This window comes from Pelophylax lessonae (genome assembly GCF_965119305.1).
Source record: "Pelophylax lessonae genome assembly, chromosome: 3".
Taxonomy (NCBI): Eukaryota; Metazoa; Chordata; class Amphibia; order Anura; family Ranidae; genus Pelophylax; species Pelophylax lessonae.
In genome coordinates this window covers 325,740,421-325,762,687 of record NC_138770.1, presented here as the reverse complement: position 1 = coordinate 325,762,687, position 22,267 = coordinate 325,740,421, and the positions used below count along the sequence as shown (strand labels likewise).

At 38.2% G+C, this 22,267-nt stretch overlaps 1 protein-coding gene across 1 annotated transcript in view; it reads left to right on the top strand.

Annotated features, from left to right (window-relative positions):
- CSMD1 (CUB and Sushi multiple domains 1) overlaps positions 1–22,267 on the top strand; it is a 2,644,830-nt gene that overhangs the window by 270,337 nt on the left and 2,352,226 nt on the right. The window lies entirely within an intron of this gene.

Below are 22,267 nucleotides of genomic sequence, written 5' to 3'. Positions count from 1 at the left end.
TCACTCTCACTACCTGAGCAGTGCTGCCGCATTCACAGGGACATTTCAGCTGTCAATAACAGCAGGTATCCAGCACTAAGCCCAGGAATTGAAACAATCATCTCCTAGACTCCTGGCGATTTTTCAGATCCCTCCATAGGAGTGCACAATAGGAGCAAATGTAAACCCTATGCTTCTGTATAGTGTTTGCATTGGGAGTGTTTTGACATCACAACACTTAATGCCAGCACAGAGGCTCAGGCCGAGTAAGCAGTCGAAGCTCTCTGAAGACTCTTTCTACAGCAGTATTTCAATACTATAGTGGTAGTTTGGTGGCTGATTGAAGCCAACAGTTGTTCACTATCAGATGTAATCTGCTGCTGCACAGCTGCATGGGGGGGGGGGGGGAAGATAAATTCGGAGTCTGTATTTTAAACCTGGAATCTTGCCAACATCCCTGGTAAATATGGAACAATAGAGAACCCCTGAGGATTGGGACTTTCAACGGCAAGAACCGGGACTTGAGTATGAAAATATATAAATTTTATTACAAGTATTACAAAAATGGAACATACAAAAACACAAATAAAATATATGATAAAAACATGGTCATAGATACGTCTTGGAACCAAGAGGGTCTGAGGTGTCTGGATCGGACTAGACGCGTTTCGGTCCAATTGCCTTTCTCGATAGTCCAGAAAACACCAGAGCTCAGACTAGGAGCATAAAAGGTAACAGTAAGTGTGGTGCATATAGTAAGCGTAAAGTTAGATTTCAATATGTTAAACAATAATAGAACAATGCATCACATAACTCATTATACACAGTGTTTGTTGTATTTAGATGTAAAGAGGGGCAGAGGTGCCTCTATAACTACATACCAGATATGTAAGACCTCTGTGGAATCCAGGACGAAAGACCAAATGGATGGGCCTTGGTGGATGAAAAAAAGGCCTTCCAATGTCTATGGCCGCAAGTAGTATATGCCAACTTGGCTGGGTCTGTGCAGGATAGGCCCAAAACAATTTATGTATTTAAATGGGCTTCCAGAGGGAATTTGAATGGTTATAAGCCAAATAAAATAAACAGTGGCTTTGCAGGTGACAGGGGGGGGGGGTCTGGATTTTTCCCCCCATTGATCAAAGTGTAATAAAATATAAAACAAAGAATAAATATACTGTAAAACAAGCTCTCAGGTCCAAATAATGATGTTGCGTGATCTGGATGACAATTGTATTCATCAAATTTTCTCATGAGTAAAGGCAATGTCATTCCAATTTTTAGTAAAAACCTATAAAAAAGTTGCCATCATGCTAATGTGTGTCCTCGTCAGCCCAAATTAATCTTATTTTAATGTTATGCTAACCTTTTCGTTCCCCTGTGTGCGTTGCAGTGTAGCATCAAAAGGGAATAAAGCTCTCCTAAAGTAATGATTGAGGGAATTAAATTGACTTTGAGCTTTACCATTTCATTACACTACATAAAAGCAGCAATAAGATACTAAGATACTAAAATAGTATCTTTTTACCCAGACAAGATTGATTTCATTTCGCAGTGAATATATGGGGTGCCAAATTACTTAAAATTTGCACTGAAAATACATTTTTCTTTTTTTTTTTTTTTTTTTTTTTTTGCTATTCATTTTTTATACTCCTTCCCAAAAAAATACCAAGGAAATAATATATATATACATGTATACAATTTTCTACCAAATTAAAGACCAATCTGTCCCAACAAAGACTGATAAAACATTAAAGTGGAGTTCCACCCTAAAATGATACTTACCTCCATCTTCTCGCTCCGGGTCACCTGAAAAACAAATGGATAATCGCATTTTTTTTCTGGCTTTGCAATGATTCCTGGGAGCTGAACGTCATCGCTCCCAGGAATCATTGCGCCTGCACCGGCCCCGACGTCAGTTCCGGGGCGCGCGCGTCATTCCCTTCTAAACAGCTTCTGGGGATGCCCAGAAGCTGTGGAGGGATGACGCGCGCGCACCGGAAGTGACGGCGGGACCGGTGCAGTGCATCGTGGGACCGAAGAAGACAGAAGAGGACACAGAAGAGGACGCGCTGGCTTCAAGCTGCCCACACCTGAAATGGCAGCGCTGGACAATACATTTTCAAGGTAAGTATTTCTCCCAAAAGGTAAGTGCAACCCGGGACAGATCAGAGGCTAGCCATTGTGGAATGTACTAGCCCTGACTCTCCCGGGGGTATTTTTATTAAAAAAGTATTCCAGTGTGGAACTCCACTTTAAGGTGGACTACAGTTCCTAAAATATATAATGTGTGGTATTTTCTCCCTCAATCCCTTTGTGTCCCAGAGCATTTTTTTTTCTGTTTTGGTGATGTCTCTTCACCAAAACTGAAAAAAATGCTCTGGGTCACAAAGGGATTGAGGGAGAAAATGGCCCAGAGAGGGAGAAAATGGCCCAGAGACTCAATGGTTAGAGAAGTAAAAGATGAAGTTAAAGGCGTCAACCTTGTCTGCAGAATGTCTTTTGACTTTCGCTTATAGAAATCCTGCATAAGATTTATTTATTTATTTTTGTTAATACAAATTAGAAAAGTAGCTACAAACATGTGGCAAAAGCAATTCACTGCACATTTTCAATGCTGCCAACATTTTTCTATGCCCTCAAAATGCCAGAATAAAATAAACCTGTGGCAAGATTTACAGTTATGTGCCTTGTTTGCAAAAGAGGCAATCACATTACATAGATTGTGTTTAATATCTACTTTACCAGACTTGATCATCACTTTAAATAAAGGCATTTTAGACTAAATGCTAAAAATGAAAAAAACCTTTTATTTTCCCCATTCCCTTACCAGATGCGTATTTACTATAACATTGTGACCTTCAGTGTTTGTGCTCTTCTCCTACAAATCTCCTGTGTACCAGCCACTCCAGCACAGTAGCTTCCCATATATGTTTTGGGACTGTCTCCCAAGTGTTTTTGAATTCCAAACAAAGCCCCCCAAAAAAGTTTGGTGAAAGCTACTTATTGTCAGTAGGAGTTGTCTGCACATACCTGTAGCAACCTCTAAGAACCTTCTGTAACAGTTGAATCCTAGGTTGTTCTAATAATTCTAACATTGTATTGCTATGATGGGCTGCCTCACTTGCCCAAAAGAGTGTATAGGCAGTAAAAAAATGGCAACACGTTTCATTGCTAGCAGGAATTGTCAGAACTTTCCCTATCAAAATGGCAAGAGATTCTACCATAATTTCAAAAAGGTGTGGGTTGCCGCAGATATATGTGGAGAACCTCCCAGTACCATCATCACTCGGGCATCATCCAGGATAAGCATCTTCTTCCCAGAAATGCTGGTTTATAAATAACACAATAAAAATAAGTCCTAAAGTTTGTGCAGTCAATGGCTGTGTTCACAAATGTTTGACACATATCAGCTCCCTTGTTGCACTCTCCTGCCTTTTAACATAAGATTACAATGTTGAAATCTGATTACTGAGGGAGAGAACGAGGAAATGCTTCCTCCTGCCTGCAGCAGATTAATGACCTTTTTAACAATACTATTATTATTATTATTATTGTTATACAGGATTTATATAGTGCCAACAGTTTGCGCAGCGCTTTACAATGTGAGGGAATACAATACAGTTACAATACAATTCAATACAGGAGGAATTAGAGGGCCCTGCTCGTTAGAGCTTACAATCTAGAAATAATGATTTGTATAGCACCTTTATCTTTACACTAACAAATAAGGAACAGTAAAGCAGGTAATATACAGTTTCTCACAAAAATGAGTACACCCCTCACATTTTTGTAAATATTTTATTATATCTTTTCATGTGACAACACTGAAGAAATGTCACTTTGCTACTTAATAAACTGTAGCTCCCCAATGCCGGAAGCCCCAGACCATGATACTCCCACCACCATGCTTGACTGTAGGCAAGACATATTGTTCTCCTCACCTGTTAGCTGCCACACACACTTGACACCATCTGAAGCAAATAAGTTTATCTTGGTCTCATCAGATCGCAGGACATGGTTCCAGTAATCCATGTCCTTAGTCTGCTTGTCTTCAGCAAACTGTTTGTGGACCCCCCACCCCCTTCAACCTCTGCAGCAATGCTAGAAGCACTTGTATGTCTCTTTCCCAAAGACAACTTCTGGATATGATGCTGAGCATGTACACTCAACTTCTTTGGTCGACCAGGACAAGGCCTGTTCTGAGTGAAACCTGTTCTGGTAAATCACTGTATGGTCCGACTCCTGGCCATCATATTGCAGCTCAGTTTCAGGGTCTTGGCAATCTTCTTATAGCCTAGGCCAAGGTTTCTCAACTCCGGTCCTCAGGGCACACTAACAGTCCAGATTTTAAGTATTACCTTGGGGAGATGCAGACTAGAGTACTGCAATCCCTGAACAGCAAATGATATCACCTGGGATGTATTTCAGTTTTCTTGCAAACCTGGCCTGTTAGTGTGCCCTGAGGACCGGAGTTGAAAAACACTGGCCTAGGCCATCTTTATGTAGAGCATCAATTCTTCAACAATTCAAAAGTACTCATTTTTGTGAGATACTCTACATAAACTGTCACCATTAAAAAACACTTTGCATTAAAAATTTTTTTACAAAATGCAGGATTGAAAATATACTATTAGAGATATTTTTACTAGTATAGCACAGATCCAAAATATGCTAATATATTTTGTTCCAGAAAGAAGGCACCTAAATCTATGACAATCCATCTCTAAAATTTGCAGAGCAATTACCTTTGCTTGTGGCTAACATTTAAGTAGTTAAAATGAGAATGTTAAGCCAAATATCTGTTTCATTAGTAAGAGTTTACTTGGAAACTCCTGAATGTATTTTAAATTAAAATGATAACAATTGAAGAAATCATTGAAGGAGAAAATTGCAGATTAACTTACATTTTCGCTGAGAAATATTGACTCACAAGGAGAAAAACAGACAGTGAGTTGTTCTAAAAGTACTGCACATTGTTCTGAGTTTGATTGATTGAAATTTACTGGCAATAAACATGAGATTAAATAACATAGTCATGGGATAATTTCTGAATATCAGAATGATATGGTTTTAAGGACTAGTATGTAGTTTAATATAATTGTATTCCCTAAAATTCTACTAGCCATTGATAAATGGCCTCTACATTCTGTATTTCTATACAATTAAAGTGGTTCAGTGATTGTGAACTGATTTTTAAGCAGATTTGAATGGTGTATTTTGTTGACTTTGTACTTACTTTCCCTTTTATATGGTTCATACTACACACAGTACATGGGGGTCGTACCATAATGTAAACACATTTTGACTGAGCAAGAAGAAAACAAAATCTAGCCATGGTTGAACTGAAGTGTGCTTTGTTCTCCAAGAGCTATGAATCAGTATTTCTCCTTATAGACAGAATATTGGTATTTAAAATACACTGAGAATATATAAAATGAATTGTCACAACAGCTATTGACAACATACTAATTTAACAAACAATACAGTGAGGTCCTGAGCATTAGTTTAATATCTGAAAATATTTTCTGTCATGTCTCAGATAGCAAACTCCTCACAAAAGAGCAAACGTGTATCCTGAATAAGTACATATAAGATACAAAGGTTAGATTACTGTTCTAACCTTCATACTGGAATAAGTCCACAGTATAAATAACCACTTGACCTCCGGAAGATTTATCCTCCTTCATGACCAGGCTTTTTTTTAAGATACATCACTGCATTAGTTTAACTGAAAATTGTTCAGTCGTTTGACACTGTACCCAAATAAAATGTATGTAATTTTTACCCCACAAATAGAGCTTTCTTTTGGTGGTATTTTATCACCTCTGCATTTTTTTTTTTTTTTTTTGCACTATTAACCAAAAAATGCCGACAATTTTGAATTTTTTTTCACTTTCTGCTATAAAACACATCCAATAAAAAAAAAAAACATTAAAAAACAAATGTCTTTATCAATTTAGGGCAATATGTATTTTGCTACATGTTTTTGGTAAAAACAATCCCAATAAGCATATGTTGATTGGTTTATGTGGACATTATAGCATCTACAAACGTTGGGATGTACTTATGGAATTTTGTTCATACTAGTATTGGCGGCAATGAGCGGGACTATCATTTTGCAGTGGACATTCTGGCACTAATTGACACTTTTGACACTTTGTCTGAAACCAGTGACACTAATTCAGTGACCAGTGCTAAAAATATCCACTGTCACAGTACTAATGACACTGGCTGGGAAGGGGTTAACATCAGGGGTGATCAAAGAGTTAACTGCATGCCTAGCCAGTGTTTGTGTGGTAACTCTGTGCTGCTTTTACTAGGGGAAGTAATGTATTTCAGTGTCTGCTTTGCAGGACACAGAACCCATTCCTTCCCCCTACCTTGTTTTCATAGGCATATCTCAGTTCTCTGTGTATTGCCGATGATCCACAGGCAGCGGAGGACATTGTGTGCCTGGCACCCACAGATCAGCTTCTGCTGTGGTAATTCAGGCGCATGCACCACCTGCAGGCGAAAGTCCAGAATTAAGTATAAATACGTGATCCAGTGCATAGCTGCCACCCTGTAGCAGTAAAACTGCTATGGGACAGACAGCAAGCTGTTAAAGTAGAATTATAGGCAAAGCTTTTTTTCTATTTTGAATAGAGCAAGGGAGGATTATAACCCCTGTCAGATTTTTTTTCACCCCGTGTCCCATTGCTGAGATTTCCTTTCACTTCCTCTCCCATTACTGAACAGAAAGTAAAAAAGAAATTCCTGCAAATTAAGGGAATTTCTTTGGGATCACCAGATCTGGTGTCCCCATTGGAAGATTTCCTCACTATTACTTTTAATAAGTGTATACTGAGGGAAAAAGCAAGCAGCATGTTTTCAAATTGAGCCCACTGGACACAATAAATACCACATGCTAAAATGATACAGGACTTGTATGATGATCTCCACTTTTCTAAAAAAAATTATTTTACTAACTTTTTCAATTGGTCTGTAATGCTGTCTATATTTTGAAGCCCTAAAATAGAAGCTCGGGAGGTAGATTACGGGCTTATCTTAGAGGAAAATAAAAATTTGCATATAAATGTATCTCCCCATATTTCTGGATCTAATTAACATTTTGACATGTAGTTTTACTGAAGGTAGGCTCTGCTTATGCATTCATTCACTGTAAGCTCTTTCTGAATTGGCCATGCTTGTGACAGGTTGCTATTAAAGTAAATAGAAAAAAAAAATCCTTTAAAAATGCTAGGATGATTTTGTGCGGTCATGGCTTACGTTTTCTGAGACCTATTTAAAAAGCTGTATTTCTGCAATATGAAAGGGACAGTTCTCTAGATTTGTAGCAAACAGGTAAATGTATATGCTCAGGAATAAAAAAATGTTATCCAGACATAGACAGAAAACATTTAGGGGTTGATTTACTAAAACTGGAGAGTGCAAAATCTGGTGCAGCTGTGCATAGAAACCAAACAGCTTCCAGGATTGTTTTTGTCAAAGCTTAATTGAACAATCTGAAGTTAGAAGCTGATTGGCTACCATGCACAGCTGCACCAGATTTTGCATTCTCCAGTTTTTCTAAAAATCAACCCCAGTGATACATATCCATATTGCCAGAGAAACGTGTAAAGAACATTTTACCCTCAAGGGAAAACAGCTGTAATGTAAGTTGAAAATTCTCTGGGGGAAGTTTCCATTAAACAAACATTTTTTAACTTGCATGTTTCCTAAGTACAATTCATTACCAAATCTATTATAAGAAAAATTGAAAAAAAAAGTGTAAATCCAATTGAAGAGTTTATCCATGATATGTTTAAACTTTCAAATACATTGCAGGATTATGATTAATCTTCTTATACGCATTGTGACTATCTCTATTGTAAATACTAAAGGATTATTTGTGTGTAATATGCTAATAAAATTGACATTTTGAGCTGGAGTTTAAAGCTGACATTACAAATGCATTTTTATTGATACAGGCATACAATATCTGTCTTAAAGTGGAGTTCCACCCTAAAATGATACTTACCTCCATCTTCTCGCTCCGGGTCACCTGAAAAACAAATGGATAATCGCAATTTTTTTTTTTTTTTTTTTACTTACCTTGTAGAGAAAATATACTTACCTTACTTCCTTCTTCCTCCCCTCGGCGGCCACGGCGATTCGTCACTTCCTGGCTTTTGCAATGATTCCTGGGAGCTGAACGTCATCGCTCCCAGGAATCATTGCGCCTGCACCGGCCCCGACGTCAGTTCCGGGGCGCGCGCGTCATTCCCTTCTAAACAGTTTCTGGGCGCGCGCCCGGGAAGTGACGTCGGGGCGGTGAAGTGCATCGTAGGATCGAAGAAGAAGGAAGAGGACGCCGAAGAGGATCGCGCTGGCTTCAAGCTGCCCACACCTGAGATGGCAGCGCTGGAGAATACTTTTTCAAGGTAAGTATTTCTCCCAAAAGGTAAGTGCAACCTGGAACAGATCAGAGGCTAGCCATTGTGGAATGTGCTAGCCCTGACTGTCCCGGGGGTATTTTTAGTAAAAAATGTATAACCAGGCTGGAACTCCACTTTAAGTAACTATTTTTAAATATTACACAAAGTTAAATATTATATGATGTTGGATGCATGGACTTACTGCAGCCCTTTGTCAATACAATCTTCCTGATTAGACTATCATTAAAGTGTCATGAAGCAGTTACTAGTTAATGCAATGTTGTGTAAAATTAGGGTCAGGGTGTAATAACAGGGTAAAATGCAATTCACGTGATAAGCTTCAGTAGAGATAGTGGATGGATATAAAACTGACATTATAATAAGCTATAGAAGCGTGTATATCTATAGATATACAGTACATTTGCACAAACAACTTGTGACAGTTGGAAATACAATAATGTGATAGAAACTAAAAAAGCAAACACAAGATGCATTTCATTTTGGGAGTAGAGAGTAGCCATTATAGCCATTATAATAGGATTATGAGGTTATGGCCTGACCAGAACTTCATTTACAGTAAAAATGTTACTACTATCAAGTTAGTCATGTGTACTTGAAAAATATAAGCTACATCTCATAAATACATAAAAGTAAGACCTAAAAATCATAATATTTAATAATTAGGTACCATTATCTGAGAGGCAAAAAGGTTGGTTGTGAGAAATGCTAAAGGTTTGGTTTTTAACAAAATTAACCCTTTTCTGCTTTAATGCCCAGGCCAAATATAGTAGTGTCAGCAACATAACCCTATGAGTAATATGCATACCTAAATAATTTGTGCATATTTTTGAAGAATACAAAAGGCTTTTATTTAGAATGGTGTTAATACATACATTTCAATTATTATGATTTTTCACTAGGGTCTCTAATCTGTGTGTAATCAGTGGGGTTTATATACTAAAACTGAAGAGTGCAAAATCCAGAGCAGCTGTCCATGGTAGCCAGTCAGCTTCTATCTTCGGCTTGTTCAATTAAGCTTTGAAAAAAAACTGGAAGCTGATTGGTTTCTATGCACAGCTGCACCAGATTTTGCACTCTCCAGTTTTAGTAAATCAACTTCCGTGTGTCATAACTAACATAGTGATCATGTCATTGGAAACTTCTCTGTCTGGTTCCTGATTAGTAGTGGCAATGAAAGCTGTTTGTGACAGTCAGCACTGAGAGCTAAAAGCTGCACAGTGTCAGCTGCTGGCTCTTAACATAGGGAATGTTCTAACTGTACTCTCATGAAAGGAAATAGTGCGAGGTTAATTTTGTTTACAGGCTGTGGACAGGAAGCAAATTTTATTGTGGCCATCTTTCTTTTTCCTTTTCATTGCACCCGGGCACATGATTACACCTGCCCCTGTAAGCACATTCCTCACAATCTTAATTAGTTGCCTATCCATAAAAGCAAAGAAATCATCTTCTTTTTTCCTGTGACTTTATCACAGGGGCGTCAAAGGTTTTCTCTCCAAGTCTCAATTTTCTATGATTTTCATGATCTGTGCTACTGTTCTGAGTAGATCAGCACAAGCCAAGCAGCTAGAAATCTCAGCAGGGGTAGCAATAACGGTCCCCATATTACTTGCATAACATGTCTTTGCAGTCCTGGTGTAGTATTTTTTGGTTTTTATCAAATTTGTCTGACTAGGACAGGTGGACTGAATAATGGTTGTAGCTAGTTGCTTTTCTTAAACACTGGTTCGATTTGGACGTTGGTGTTATACAAGCGGTATCCATTAATTATCGACTTAGAGTATGAAGCAAGAGGGTGAGGTGAGCCCTGAGCAGAAACAAGCACACCTTGGAAACTGAAAAGGGAAAAATGGTGAACACACACAGCACAGAAGCCAAGGAGAAGCTGTAAAAGCAAGGAAGACAATGAAACATTGTTAATGTTAATTCTGGATCCAGTACAGGAGGAAAATAATCATCTAATGCCTCAATTAGGCATACTGTTGATGCTTCACACCAAGATCATGCAAACCTTCTAAAAATGGAATCATATCTTATATATACCTTCCGTAATTCTACCTATGTAATTTTTCATAATAGTAAAATAAAGAAATACAGTTTAAACAAAAAGGAAGTTCAAGCATCGAATCACAAAGCTAGGAATGTAACAACACAGACACTGGAAACAATGATAAGCATCAAATGGAAATGTTCCATAAAAAAAAGTCAGCCCAGGACTTCATAACAGACATTTGCTAAAAGCCTTGCTTTATACAATATATGACTTAGTTTCACTATAAGGAGATTTCACAGCTATTTGCTGCAAGTACCCTGTAAATACACAAATGTAGTGATAGTTCAAGAGAAACACGTATAGAGTTGAGACCAAATCTATGAATCTTGTATTATCCAATTATCAGACTAGAAAAACACACAGTACAGTTACCTATAACACTTTACAATTTCTGTTATCCATGGTCATGATATAGCAGACGCTAATGTGATACCATTTATCTTTTGTCATTTTAAAGCTTTTGTCAGTGGTGATTTTTTTTTTTTTACACAGTCATAAATGAAAGGATTTAGAATGGCTTTCCAGGCTGTCTTTTGCAAAATATGTTCAACTTCATAAAAATTATAGACATAAAAGAAAACGTTTTCAATGTGATATATCTGTGTCGAGGCTGAGCTAGAAGTGACACAATGAAAGTGGCATTTCTTAGCCATTATACATACATATGCGACAATCTATGTGCAGTGAAAGACAAGACTTACTCAGAGTTTATGGCTGCCAACTTGGGGCCAATGAAGATTAATAAGCAATGCAAGGAAGCGCAATGTGTGTAATATTTCAGCTGGAGATTATAGACAGTAAATGTCGTTAGTTGACCTAGAAGTCAGTTACAGCTTCAGACTAGCCATCTGGTTATAATTAAGTTGAGAAAAGACTTAACTTAAAATAAGCTGGAGGCTAAAGACCAAAAACCTGAACTGAAATCATTTGTACAAGGAAATGAGTTTGGCAGTTCGATTTACATGCAAAAATGATTTTCTGTAAAAGATTCCGTATCTAAAAAAAAAAAAAAAAGACGTTTAAAAAAAAATGTTATAATTTATAAGGAGTACTGGAACTCATTTGGGACACATTACTTATCAGATTGCATAGTTGATATAAAACTGATGCTTGGCCCCCAAGAAACCTTTCAGAGGCTTTTAACTTTCTCTACCTTTTGTACATGACATGAGCTAATTCTGGCTGCATTTTGTCAAATATATGGCCCAAAAACCTCTAATTTCCTTTCCAGGCTATTACATTCTCACAGTGTTAGTGATAAAGCATTGCAAGTGTACAGTTATGCCTGTTTTATCTGGAGGATGTATTTATATGAACATAAATTGTATGTGTGTGCCATCGTGCCAATGTGGACTTCTAGGACATTTTTAATAACAGTGGAGCTTTGGAGGGAATAATGTTAAAAGGACCAACATGAATTGTTTTAGGTGCCTAAGTTATAATTGAAAGTATCTGATTGAATGGTATAGGCAACACTCTGCTTTATTATGTCTTGCATGTGTTAATTTATTTCTTATCAGGGTGAAGGCGCCTGGTTCTTTTTGTATATGGATTAACCCTATATGAATTCAGGATACCTGCTGCCCTTTTTATTTTTGTGGTGAGTCACCCCAAAAATTACAGGTTAATATCAATGAAAAAATGGGCGCTGGCAATGGTATGGGTTAATGGGAATTAATGGGTTAATGGGAATTAATTCATTAAGGCTAAATATGTGTTTGGATGAGCCCTCTAAAAAAATGAACCCTCTAAAAGACATGCAGGAATTTAAAGACAGAATCATCTGGACACAAAACCGCATATTTTGACCATGTACCAATTTTCATCCAATATGTCGATAAATAGGAAAAAAAAAATTTTTTTCATATATACTAATTAAAATTTTTTTTTTATATACATACAACAGCGCATTTTTGGAAACAAAAACAACATAATTATTGAATTGGAAATTTTCTGATTATGTGAATGAAGGCGCTGTTTGTGGTTAAAGGACCTGTTTTACATCCATTCATTACACACTAGCCTTAGAGCAGTGGTCCTCAACTCCGGTCCTCAGGGCCCACTAACAGGCCAGATTTTAAGGATTACCTTGGGGAGATGCAGACTAGAGTACTGCAATCACTGAGCAGCAAATGATATCACCTGGGATGTATTTCAGTTATCTTGCAAACCTGGCCTGTTAGTGGGCCCTGTAGGCCAGGGTTGAGGACCACTGCCTTAGAGCATAACAAAAGTGGAATATCACCAGTATATCTCCCAATACAAAATATTTTGACCATACATGTACCAATTTTCATCCAATATATCGATAAAAGAAGAAAAAAAATGTTTTTTTTTACATTTTTTTTTTCAATTTTTTATACACCGATTAAAAAAGTTTTTGTATATATACAACAGCGCATTTTTAGAAACAAAAGCTGTTTTTTACGATGCAGCTGAACGTAGATTTTATGTGTCATAAATTAACTAATAGCGATCGGCATCAATGAAAGCACTTTCTAATGGCCAGTGTGCACACACACACACAATGAATAACGAGTGGGAGGATCTTCCAAGTTCACCCAACCAATTGCCATGTAGTCAGCTCTATATATAGCCGCCCCCTCCGGGATTCAGTAGGCTACCTGATGACACGAGATTGAAACAGGAAAAGCATTGTGGTCCTTACTGATACCCGGAAACACAGAGATCCTGCAATATCATATCCTTCCTGCTTGAAGCGCACACCGCAGCTGCTACCACGCTACCAGGGCTGTAGAGGAGTCTCTGGACAAACAAACAGAGCACCAGAAACAGACCCTTTTACATACAAACAGCGGTTTCACCTAGTGTCAGGAAAGGCACTACTTCTTGTAAGCAGCCATTTCTTATTTTTACATTTATTTTAAAAAATAAAAAATGGTATTATACCATATTTGGCTTCCCCACTATTTTTCCTATATACATCTGAGTGAGATCCAGAAAGAGGAGTGGAGGAGTTCGGTGTAGGACTGATCCATCCTATAAAGGGATCAAAAGCGATTTAGGTCCTGGCGACCTAAAGCCATCTGGTAAGAGGCAGAGATTGCTTATTTTATCAAGAGCACATTTGGAGAACAAAATCACCTTGAATTGCCCCCCGAAACAATACCAGAACAGGTCAGAAGCACAGAGGTTAAGAAATGATAAGCTCAGAGTCCTGTCTACAAATGCTCGCAGTTTAGGTAAAAAAATCAATGAACTTGGGTCAATAATGGCATCTGAGAATGTAGATTTAGTGGCTGTTACGGAGACATGGTTTAATGAAAGAAATGACTGGGACGTAACCATACCAGGGTACTCTTTATACAGAAGAGACAGAGAAGGCAAGAAAGGAGGAGGAGTGGCCCTGTATGTGAAAGATAGCATTAAATCTAACCTAATACAAGTTGGTGAGGCCAACATAGAGTCAGTTTGGGTTACGTTGCAGTTTGCTAATCATGCAGTAACTTGTGTAGGTGTGATATATAGACCACCTGGTCAAGTTAAAGAACTAGATGATCTACTAGTTGAAGAAATAGCTAAAATGACAATGAAAGGAGAAGTTATCATTATGGGAGATTTCAATCTTCCAGATATAAACTGGAAAACCAAAATAGCAAGTTCTACCAGGAGTACAGATATTCTAAATTCCCTACTGGGGTTGTCTCTGCAACAAGTGTTGAGGAGCCAACCCGGAGGGAGGCCATTTTGGATTTGGTATTCACAAATGGGGATTCGGTATATGATGTCATTGTAGGCGAAACCTTGGGATCTAGTGATCACCAGTCAGTGTGGTTTAATATAAGAACTGTGAAAGAGTCACACCACACAAAAACAAAAGTTTTAGATTTTAGAAAAACAGACTTTTCAAAAATGAAATTAGTCATAAATGAGTCCTTATCAGACTGGAACGGATTACATGGAGTCCAGGAGAAATGGGACTACTTAAAAGGTGCATTATTGAAGGCAACAGAAAATTGCATTAGACTTGTCAGTAAAAGCAAAAAAAGGAAGAGACCACTGTGGTACTCAGCAGAAGTGGCCCAAATCATTAAAAATAAAAAGCTAGCATTTTGTAATTATAAAAAAACCCAGAGCAATGAAGATAAGGAAATCTACAAGATTAGGCAGAAAGAGGCCAAGCAAGTTATAAGAACTTCTAAAGCGCAGGCAGAAGAAAAACTAGCTCAGTCTATGAAAAAGGGGGATAAGACATTCTTCAGATATATAAATGAAAAATGGAAATTAAAACAAGGAATAACTAAATTAAAAACAAAGGACGGAAGGTATGTAGAAGAGAATAAAGGGCTAGCCGACTGCCTTAATGAATACTTCTGTTCAGGTTTTACAGAAGAAAAAGGAGAAGGACCTCCACTTGAAAGGATGACTAATGAATCGTTTGATGCATGTGTCTTTACAGAGGAAGACGTTCTAAGATTGCTGTCTAAAGTGAAGACAAATAAGTCACAGGGTCCTGATGAGATACACCCAAAATTATTAAAAGAGCTTAGTGGTGAGCTGGCAAAACCATTAACAGATTTATTTAACCAATCATTAGTAACAGGAGTCGTCCCGGAAGATTGGAAATTGGCAAATGTCGTGCCCATTCACAAGAAAGGTAGTAGGGAGGAATCGAGCAACTATAGACCAGTGAGTCTGACATCAATAGTAGGCAAATTAATGGAAACCCTATTAAAGGATAGGATTGTGGAACATCTTAAATCCCATGGATTGCAAGATGAAAAACAACATGGGTTTACTTCAGGGAGATCATGTCAAACAAATATTATACATTTTTTTGACTGGGTGACTAAAATAATAGACAGTGGAGGTGCAGTAGACATTGCATATCTAGATTTTAGTAAGGCTTTTGACACTGTCCCACATAGAAGACTTATCAATAAACTGCAGTCATTGAGCATGGACTCCCATATTGTTAAGTGGATTAGGCAATGGCTGAGTGACAGGCAACAGAGGGTTGTAGTCAATGGAGAACATTCAGAACAAGGTCATGTTACCAGTGGGGTACCTCAGGGATCTGTACTGGGACCAATTTTGTTTAATATCTTCATAAGTGATATTGCAAAAGGCCTCGATGGTAAGGTTTGTCTTTTTGCTGATGACACAAAGATATGTAACAGGGTTGATGTTCCTGGAGGGAAACGCCAAATGGAAAAGGATTTAGGAAAACTAAAAGAATGGTCAGAACTCTGGCAACTGAAATTTAATGTGGATAAGTGCAAGATAATGCACCTGGGGCGTAAAAACCCAAGGGCAGAATATAGAATATTTGACACAGTCCTGACCTCAGTATCTGAGGAAAGGGATTTAGGAGTAATTATTTCAGAAGACTTAAAGGTGGGAAGACAATGTAATAGAGCAGCACGAAATGCTTGGATGTATAGGGAGAGGTATAAGCAGTAGAAAGAGAGAAGTGCTTATGCCGCTGTACAGAACACTGGTGAGACCTCACTTGGAGTATTGTGCGCAGTACTGGAGGCCATATCTCCAGAAGGATATAGATACTCTAGAGAGAGTTCAGAGAAGAGCTACTAAACTAGTACATGGATTGCAGGAAAAAACTTACCAGGAAAGGTTAAAGGACCTTAACATGTATAGCTTGGAAGAAAGAAGAGACAGAGGGGATATGATAGAAACTTTTAAATACATAAAGGGAATCAACTCGGTAAAGGAGGAGAGCATATTTAAAAGAAGAAAAACTACCACAAGAGGACACAGTTTTAAATTAGAGGGGCAAAGGTTTAAAATAAATAGGAGGAAGTACTACTTTACTGAGAGAGTAGTGGATGCATGGAATAACCTTCCTGCAGAAGTGGTAGCTGCAAATAGAGTGAAGGAGTTTAAGCATGCATGGGATAGGCATAAGGCTATCCTTCATATAAGATAGGGCCAGGGACTATTCATAGGATTCAGATATATTGGGCAGACTAGATGGGCCAAATGGTTCTTATCTGCCGACACATTCTATGTTTCTATGTCTCTATGTTTGAAGAACTCATTTATTTTCATGGACTATTCTCACTTTTAACGTTGTGGATACATCTTTTTATTGCATAAGTTTTATAAATATTTAATGAATTTTTATTAATAGCATTATTATTAATATTTCACAGCACCATCACCAGTGTCACCCATTTATTATTTGTTTTCACAACAAGTCACCAATTATGCACACTGTTTGTGTCTAAATATTTTAAATTATTTGAATTTTACAAAAAATGTTCATTTAATGGCATTATCATAATTTTATTTGAGTTACACACTGGTTGCACTTTAAATTAGATAAAGAACACTAACATAACTACCAGAACACATTTAAAGCCATCCAGACTTCCGAACACATCTGTAGCCTTAATGAATTAATTCACATTAACCCATTAATTCCCATTAACCCATACCATTGACAGCTCCCATTTTTTCATTGATATTAACATGTTGTTAATTTAGCCCAATACATCCTATTTTAGAGGGAAAATATTTGTATATTTTATTTATTTATTTATCATGCAAGACCTAAACATGTAAATTGTATAAAATATTGCATGCAATTATTTCATCTTTATTATATACAACCAACAGGTGGATTTCCACAGATTTATCGTTGCTGCGTCACTGCTTTACTGATAAAAACAACAACATAGGGGTATTTATAAAGCAGTGACTTTGACACTTACTAAACATTTACTGCAGACCAATCTTCTTGGTGTGTGTGTTTTAAATTACAATGATTGAGTATCCTCCTACAGTGACTGTTTTGGTGAATTTTACTTTCCCTGCTTTATAAATATGTAGTACATACCTATGTTCCCCTAAAAAAATTTAAAATCTTATCCTGTAAACAGTCACATTCCTACGTGTACATACTATAAGCATATATATACATAGATGCATGTGTTACTTGATTAATCTACAAATCTATGAATGAACATGTATTCACATGCCTACTCATATGCACCCAAATGTGCACACATGTACATGCATGCATGCCTTTACCTGATCTAATAAACCCCAAATTAAATGTTATTACTACTCTCTCTAATTGTTAACGAAATATTATGAATGAAGCAATTCATATAAATTTCTATAATATGGCCTGCAGGTACCATAGTGCCCAACTGATAAATCCATTTAGTTTTGTGTTATGAAACGGCTTGTTCCATACTAGTACCTCGCCAGTGTCTTTCTATTTTATCATTCGCACAGAAGCTCAAATGTGAAGGATCTCTATTATGATATCTTCGAAAATGTTCTGAAAGGCTGATGTACATGATTAGATTTGTGATGCCTTCTTAGGCTCACTTTGCTGCTTTTCAACTTTAGCAAATCCCTCCAATGTAGTCGTTTGACTCCACAGCATACATGAATAGGAAATAGGATTTTTCTTAATAGCCATTTATCTCTGGTGTTTACTAACATATATCTTGCATTGTATGTAACATGTTTAGATGCATCATTAAAATATAACCTAAAATGGTTTATTGAAGTCCAAAATATTTATACAAATATTTACATGTTTATGATTTGCAGTAATTTTACGTTTTGAATGTTTATAAATGAATTAATTGCAAACCCATCTGCTCTGCAGTAGATTGTGTAGTTCATCACATATTTAGTGCCACTGGCATTTTAAATGCTGACAGAAATGTTCCTTAGTTGATTATTTTTTCATTAACCTCATTTGAAATGTTTTATTTGGTTATATTATGGTGTAAAAATACTTAAAGAATGATGTACCTTTAAAAAAAAAAAAAAAGGCAGCATTTACATCTGTAATTGTTAACCACCAGGCTAATTTCAGTTTTCAGCACTGTCGCACTTTAAATGATAATTGTGCGGTCATGCAACGCTGTACCCAAATGACATTTTTATCATTTTTTTCACACAAATAGAGCTTTCTTTTCTTTTTTTTCACTACCAGGGTTTTTATTTTTTGCTGAACAAACAAAAAAAACAAAAATTTGAAAAAAAAACAAACAGTTTTCATAATTTGCAATAAAGTTTTGCAAATAAGTAATTTTTCTCATTTATTGATGTGCGTTTATGAGGTGCCACTGATGGGCACTGATATGCACTAATAAGGTGGCACTAATAGGCACTGATAAGGTGGCACTGCTGGGCACTAATAGGTGGCGCTGATGGGTAGCACTGTTGGGTGGCACTGATGGATGGCACCGATGGGCACTGATTGGTGGCACTGAAGGGCACTAATAGATGGCACTGATAGGTGGTACTGATGGCCACTGATAGGTGGCACTGATATGTACTGGTAGGTGACACTGATAGGCATCACTGATGATCAGGCACTGATTGGCAGCACTGATAGGCACTGATAGGTGGCACTGGTGTGCATTGATAGGTGGCACTGGCGGGCATTGATAAGTGGCATCGGTGGGCATTGATAGGTGGTACTGATATGTGGCACTGGTGGGCACTGATAGGTGGCGCTGGTGGGCACAGACGAGGGGACAGTGGCTCTCACTTTTTCGGGACTTATGTCCCTCTGACAGCAGCCGGTGATTGGCTTTTTTTCCCCCTCGTGCTGTCAGCTTGAGGGGGAAAAAAGCAGATTATCGGCTCTGTTTACATCACGTCATCAGCTGTCATTGGCTGACAGCTGTTCATGTAGTAAAGGGCCGGGACTGGCCCCTTATTCCAATCTGTGATCAGCCAAGTCTCATTGGCGGTGCTGATCACAGAGCGAGCCACGCACGCCGCGCAGGAAGCACGCATGCAGCTCATGCATGGGAGGTTGTAAATGGACACCCTCCTGGGAATTTAGGTCTGTGCTGTAGCCGTCTTTTGGCTATAGCATGGGCATGAAGAGGTTAAATGATTGTATATTTTAGATGAGGCTAAAAGGTAGTTTTCATGCTGCCACATCCTTTATATCCCCAGTGCTAAATTTTCCACTGCATCATCAATTACAAGATGATAATAATTGAAAGCTGCAAAAAAAAAATCAAATGATGACCGGAATAATTTTTTAAAATTGATATTCAATACTTAAAAAATCAAGGCAGCCTAATTCCTGCTATTGAGATCTTTCAGCTTGAGACCTAAGACAGCCTTCAGGAAAAGGCGGGTTGATTTGCTTTTGGTATTAGACTGAAAACTTAACACTAGGAATGAATGAACTTTTGAAAAGTTCGGTTCGACCAGAACACCCAAACTTCCCGAAAGTTCGGCCCGGATTTCAGAACCCCATTGAAATCAATGGGACCCGAACTTCGGTAATCAAAAAACACAATTTTGAAGCTCTAAAACCCAATAAATGCCCCTAAAAAGTGCCTAGGGTTCTGGGTCATGCCCCAGGGACTATTAATCACACAAAAAAAGTTCTTAAGAATTGTCATTTTTGATAGAGAGCCAATTATTGAAAAAATAATTGAAAAAAAAAATTATATTTAGTGTCTGGGGGGGGGTCTAAAAAGTGTACCTGTGAAGTTTCAGCTCTGTAGCATGTCCAGAACCAGAAAAAAAGTTCCTTTGTACTAGAATTGCTGTAGAGCAGGATAGTGGCTTCGCTATTTTCACACCCGGATTTTTGTTGCAGGCGTTCATAGGGCTTTTTTGTGGACGTGCTTGGAGGCAGGCATGACATCTGAACTTCTGTGTAGGGGTATATATACACACACACATGTATGTATATATACACATACACATATATAGGTGTGAAAGTAGCAGAACCCTATGCCTGCGCTAATGAAATAATTAGCAGGCATAGGGCTACGCTCCTATCACACCTATATGTGTGTATGTGTATAAATACATATAAGTGTGTGTGTATATATACCCCTATACAGAAGTTCAGATGTTATGCCTGCCTCCAAAGACGCCCATAAAATGCCCAAAAAAAACACCTGCAACAACACACCTAGGCGTTTTTGTAGCAGGCGTTTTTTTGGGCATTTTTTGGGCGTCTTTGGAGGCAGGCATAACATCAGAACTTCTGTGTAGGGGTATATATACACACACATTTATATGTATTTATACACATAGACACATATAGGTAATATAGGTGTGATAGGAGCGAAGTCCTATGCCTGCTAATTATTTCATTAGCACAGGCACAGGGTTCTGCTACTTTCACACCTATATATGTGTATGTGTATATATACATACATGTGTGTGTGTGTGTGTATATATACCCCTACACAGAAGTTCAGATGTCCTGCCTGCCTCCAAAGACGTCCACAAAAAAGCCCAATAGACGCCTGCTACAAAAACGGCCAGGTGTGAAAGTAGAGAAGCCACTATCCTGCTCTACTGCAATTCTAATAGAAACAATCTTTTTTCTATGGCGGTCACCCTGACATGGAAGGGTTTGGTCACCCTGCCATAGCAGTCAGAGTCAGTTAACCGTACACTACACTACATTCACCCTGACACTTAACACTTTCCCTACAGAAACTAGATTATTAAATCTAACTATAGTGGAAAATAGTACCCTAACTACACAAGATATCCCTTTCCTCACACTAATAATTGCTAAATGACGCTTTGAAGCAGGAGTAACAGAACTGCTTCCACTCTCTTCCACGTCCCTGTATTACAATGCTAGAGATTTGGCGGGGCTATGTTATATACTGGGGGGCGTATTCACTACTGATTGGCCTCTGGACCCCCTAGTCACTCTAATCACATTCCTAGCATCCTCCTGCCCCCTCAATTGGCTTTTACTGATGGTTCTGGTCCAATCACAGGCTTTTAAAGCCCAGTTCCTGTCCCACTGCATTTTGGTCGGTTCTGGTTGCCGAATTCCGATCTTTTTCAGCAAAAAGTTCGAAATTCGGCCGAATTTCGAACAGTCAATGATCGGGTCGAACCGATTGTCGACCCGAACCGTTCGATCATCACTACTTAACACAAGATTACCTATGGAGACATGGATTGGGCTTAATTTACCAAACAAGTAGATGATATTCACTATTCAAACTGTGTATTCGCTATGCAAAGAGAATATTGGTAAATATGGTAAACTGATGTTGACTTTGAATACCCACTTCTGCGTGTTATTTAGGCAAAACGTGATTTTTGCTGGAGTACAAACAGAGAAATACACTATATTGTTAAAAGTATTGGGACACCTGCCTTAACACGCAAATGAACTTTAATGGCATCCCAGTCTTAGTCCGTAGGGTTCAATATTGAGTTGGCCCACCCTTTGCAGCTATAACAGCTTCAACTCTTCCAGGAAGGCTGTCCACAAGGTTTAGGAGTGTGTTTATGGGAATGTTTGAACATTTTTGCAGAAGTGCGTTTGTGAGGTCAGGCACTGATGTTGGATGAGAAGGCCCAGCTTGCAGTCTCTGCTCTAATTCATCCCGAAGGTGTTCTATTGGGTTGAGGTCAGGACTCTGTGCAGGCCAGTGAAGTTCCTCCACCCCAAACTCGCTCATCCAGGTCTTTATGGACCTTGCTTCGTACACTGGTGCGTAGTCATGTTGGAACAAGGAGGGGCTATCCCCAAACTGTTCCCACAAAGATGGAAGCATTAAATTGTCCAAAATGTCTTGGTATGCTGACACCCTTAAGTGTTTCCTTCACTGAAACTAAGGTGCCAACTCCAACCACTGAAAAACAACCCCATACCATAATCCCCCTCCACCAAATGATTTGGACCAGTGCAGAAAGCAAGGTTCATAAAGACATGGATGAGCGAGTTTGGGCTGGGGGAACATGACTGGCCCGCACAGAGTCCAGACTACAACCCCATAGAACACCTTTGAGATGAATTAGAATGGAGACTGTGAGCCAGGTCTTCTTGTCCCCATCA